This window comes from Psittacula echo (assembly GCF_963264785.1).
Source record: "Psittacula echo genome assembly, chromosome: 13".
Taxonomy (NCBI): domain Eukaryota; kingdom Metazoa; phylum Chordata; class Aves; order Psittaciformes; family Psittacidae; genus Psittacula; species Psittacula echo.
In genome coordinates, this window is record NC_137749.1 from 6,926,845 (window position 1) to 6,931,735 (window position 4,891).

General features: G+C 43.7%; 1 long non-coding RNA gene across 1 annotated transcript; it reads right to left on the bottom strand.

The window, feature by feature from the left end:
• Positions 1 to 2,385: 2,385 nt before the first annotated feature.
• Positions 2,386 to 4,431, bottom strand: LOC308226850. The gene is made up of 4 exons (XR_013957951.1): positions 4,255 to 4,431; positions 3,431 to 3,917; positions 2,655 to 2,838; positions 2,386 to 2,487 (listed from the first exon to the last, which is right to left on the bottom strand). It is a non-coding gene; the product is annotated as an uncharacterized lncRNA (long non-coding RNA).
• Between the last annotated feature and the right edge of the window lie 460 nt (positions 4,432 to 4,891).

The window sequence follows — 4,891 nt, forward strand, 5'->3', positions numbered from 1 at the left end:
AGTATAATAGAACAACGTAAACAGGACTGTCACTCAAAGATGACTGACAGCGATACAATAGAGGGGTCAGGGGGAAGCTAATCCAGAAATTCAGTGTGCACCCCCTTTAAGCAAGGCATTTAAGTGCAACTAAAAATAGCAGGTGAGACTATCTGACAGCTAAATTGCCAGTGGTAGCTTAGCATGGATTCAGTTACATTGCTCAGCGACCCTCAGTGAATTAAATAGATTGAAATGCTAATGATAGAGTGAATTCCCAGCACAGAGGTAGAATAAAGTAGTCAGATTAGGTTTCAGACAAGGTGAGTTCAATGGCAGCAGAGAGATCAGAGTTTGTTTAGATCAAGGTACAAAGGTAATTTGTCTAGATCAGGGTAGAAAGATGGTTCTTTAAAGCTTAGGGGCTCCCCTATGTTAAGTAACACACTGAAAACAGTGTAGACCTGACAAGCTATTTCAGTGACTGTTATTTTATGTGATTTCCATCAACACTGGTACATTTCTCCCTGGTCTCAATATACTCTTAATGGCATCATCATTTATGTCCTAATTAGTTAAATGCTACTCTGATGACAGATGTGTGACGGTTCACCTGGGCTGTCATTCAGACTGTATTTATTTCTTCTCAGCACGTATTCTAACCAGCATACAGCTTTGGTGAAACCATGACTGTGGCATTTATTGTCTTTTTTGCTTACCATGGCATCACAACTGCAAAAGCAAGCAGAGATTCATCCTCACTGCTCCTCCTAAAAATCTGGAAGCAATATTGCCACAGAAAGGAGGCACAGGCCGGATCAAGCATCTTACCTGCCATTGCACAGACAGAGCTCAGGTCACCTGCTAACAAAATTTAAACCCTAAGCTAATGGCAATGCAAAGCAACACCCACAAAGCACACACAAAAACTAAGAACTGAGCCTGAAACTCCATCCAGGGTTCACTCCTTTAAAACAACCCTGGAGGCTCTCCAGAGTGGGTATATTACTTCATAAATTCCAAGATCAATTTAGCCTGAAACAACTGATCCATCCCTTCTCATCCAAGGTCACACAGCAAGTCAATGCCATTAGATTAAGAAAAAAAACACCAACAACTTGAAATAAGATGCACTATCCTAGCAGTAAGGGCAATTAATACCTTACTTGACAAGATAGGGGGCTCACCATCACTCGGAGCTTTAAAAATGAGATTAGGCATCTTTGTAAAGGATGCATTTCAATTCACTACCCTTATAATTTGGGATAGTTATTCTCGTAAGAAAGCGACATTGCAACCTGTCATTTGACTATCAATTGGTGGTGTCATAATACTTCAGTGTCAGTTGTCTGTTTCCACTGTAATAAATAAGAATTATGTATTTTAGTGAAGAAGAAGCATTGTAATCCTGTGTAAAGTCAGGGGGTGGGAGCATCGCATGTTTTGTCCATGGGAGTTTCTTTTGCAGTAGTGCTTATGATCCTGTGAGCAGGAAATCCAAGCTCTCCAACACCCCTACTTTTGGTCTGCGCACCAGGCTACACCATCTGGTCATTGGGATGATTACTATATAGGGAAAAATATAAGAAAACAAGATTTTCCAGAGTGACAATGTGATTTAGGGTGCTCTGCTCCTTACAAATAGGACTGGTTCTGAGAAGGCAGCTGACTCTGCAGTAATCAGTCCCTTAGCTAGGCAGGCTGCATTTTGAGCAGTGCACTTCAGACACTGCATATGGGATAAGACTCACTTCTGCCTTCCTCTTCCCCGAGGTCAGTTCTTTGTTTAGTTTCAGTATTCCCAGAGGAAAAAGACTACATGGACAGTATTTAGGAACTGCATGAGACAGCTTTGATGACTACTCTTGAACCTTATCCTCTGCATCAAAGGCTAAGGAGTCTGGGATCAATTCTCCCCTGCTATACCAGTGACAATCTCACCTCTTATGGTTCCAAGCCTGAGTGAGATTCAGCAAGTGGAAATGATTCTTGAGACGCAGAACCCCAATATGCTTTCTCCATTCATAGTAACAGTCTACTTTATGCCAAGTGACTCATTACCATGCGTGAAGGGAATATGATTCAACCAGAAACGTGCATGTAATTTGCACAGATTACTTTCCCCACTTGGTTTCCATACTGTGGAGTAACAGGGACTGCCTTCAAGACAAAAAAAAAGGATAGCCCCATGAGTAATTCTTTGCTTAAGTATTAAGAGATAATAGATTGAAGAGTCATTCAGATATGGTAGTCTAGAACAAAAACAACGTTATGAAGAAGGAAGCCTTGTGTTCCACACTTCCAGTGCTGTGGAAGTGATATTAAACTAATGTTTGGAGGATGCTTCAAACACCACTTGTGAATTAAGGAATGTTCTTTGCAGCCCACAGAAGAAAGAAAGAGGAGGTGGCCTCAGGCATGAGTTGGTTGGATTTCAAGGCCTGCTTTTCTTGCCTGGCTGGGTGCAGCTTGTGTTTGTGTTCAGTGGTGACACCACCCTCGCAGCCTCTGTGGAAAGACACACCACTGCTGAGCTCACTCCTGAAAAGGAAGTGTTCTCCAGACTCACACCTTGCGCTGGACACTGCAGCATTGCACAAGATGGAACTCAAAGAGAGCTGTCAGCATTCATGTATCAGACCATTAACCTAAAATGAGGATGTGAGTTCACTTACAATTCAGCACTGAAGTGCAGTAGCTGCAGTGGGTAGTTTATCAGTTCTTTTGCTGAAGCGCTTGCTGGCAGAAGCACGATGGGAATAAGCAACCAGTTCCAGTGAAGTCACAAGGGCAGACGCAAACTGCTTACTTTGTAGCATAAATGGCTTAATGTGACAGGGCATGGGGGAAGCAGAAGATCTGTCAGGGAAAATAAACAGAAAAGAAAAATATTACTTCAGAATAACTCATCCCAAGTAAATGGAGCTTTCCGAAGCAGCAGCATGTAAAATACTTGATTTTAAGAGTTTCATCCTGGCTCCAGGCAATGTATGATGCTTCACTTGACAAACAAGCCAAGCTCAAGAAACCAACTTTGCTAGATTAAGAGAGCAGGGAGGGATCAGGGAGAACGGAAGTGACATGTGGCTCACCAGATATAGGGTTTATTTTACTGTAAGAGGGCAGTGAGGCTTTAGACGAGGCAGATAAGCATGCAGACTTGAAACCCACAAAACCCTTCCCCACCTTTCAAAGGAACCAGCTGCAAAGTTGACAATGCTGTATTTTAAGAAGTGTGCAGAAGCAAAGTTGCACCTCCTTAGAGCAGCACAAAGCAGACATGCAAATCAGCATCCAGCTGCAAAGCCACGGCTTTCCTCAGCTTTCCATCCACAGGCTTAGGTCTCACGGAGTCTGCTCCCTTTACCTTGCATTTCTTGTCCTTCTGACCCAGTGGTTCAAAAGGGGTTACCAACCTAAACCTGCAATGCTGCTGGAAAAGGAGGTTCACCTCTGCTCTCCTGAAAGATGCCATATGCTACCGCAGGGGTGGGTGAAATTACACCTTCTACAAGGCACTCCCTTAATCTTCCAAGTTCTTTTTCTGGAACCACAAATAAGAAATCAGCTGGAAATGAAAGAGGAAACAGGTAATAGGAGGTACTGCAAAAATAAATAGGATCCAGCAGGAACAGAACAAAAATTAAATCCCTGTGAAGTGCCTGAAAATCAGCTTCACATTTTGAACTGTTCAAAGCAGGGATGCCTCACACTCCTGGGAAAACCAGGATGCAGGAAAGGATAGGAAATACCAAAATCTCCCATACAGGAGCATTCCCAGTTCCCGCAGCCCCGCAAATCCCATTATTACCTTTCCCATTCTTACCACATATTTCAAACTCCTTTGCTTTCCCACAAAGTGGGCTGTGCTCCCAGCCACACTGGTTGCATTTGCTTGAAGACACAGTCCATTCTCAGCAAAAAACATCACCCAGGACCTGGACGCAGAATTAGGACACAGAAAAAGCCACATTTGCTTGAGAACTTTCTTTTAAATGGAAAAGTGATGCCCATTCTGGGAGATCTTACAGCAGGAGAGACCACATAGGTGATGAGACCATTGCTTCCAGCTGAGGAGCAAAAGGGTGTGGGTTCTCCCTAGGAGCTGGCAGAGGTTCAGTGGCTGCTTCGGATTGGCTTCATTCTTGCTGCAGGCAAATTTGAGCAGACCCACTTCCAGGGTGTGTTTAACAGCATGCACTAAACCATCAAATGATCCACATCAGACAAAACAAAGTGGTGGATATGGGTTATTTTAATGTGAGAGAAACTAACCTGCAACCGATTCCTGGTGTAGGTAATCTCTGCTGCAAACACCTCTTCAGGATTTTGGGGCCAGCAGATCCATACCTAGCAATATCCTCCCATGTTTTGATCTCCTTCAGCTTGTTCCACCTCCCACCCCAGTGAGATGGCTGATGCTCAGGGTCCACATGGATGTTCTTGCTTTGAGGATCCTTTTGTGGAAGGTGGATGAGCTGGTTCTGTCCCATGTCTGTTGCAGGAGGGCCCTTTGAGACACTGTTAAACAGGCACATGGCATTTCTTACACTACCAGCTTCTTGGCCTTCCCTAAGGAAAAGGGTTGGTTTTGTCCCTTTCAGAAGAGGGGAAGGAGGTGGGAGGAGATGAAACCAACAACAAGCCCTTGTAAGCACTGATACGACCCTAAGGGCTTCTCCACATTAAAGCTGATCCAGCAGCATGACTCCTACAAGCTGCTATTGTGGTTTCTGTTTGCTCTGTCTACTCTTTAATTACAACTGTTGCCTACAACTGTTTGCAAGGCCACTTGCAGCTCTGTCTTAGAAATCAGTTCAGATGTCAACAGTTGCCCCATGGATGGGCTTAAAGCAAATGGATAAAGACCATAAACTTGACACCAGAAAGTGTAAATATCCAAAAAAAGAAA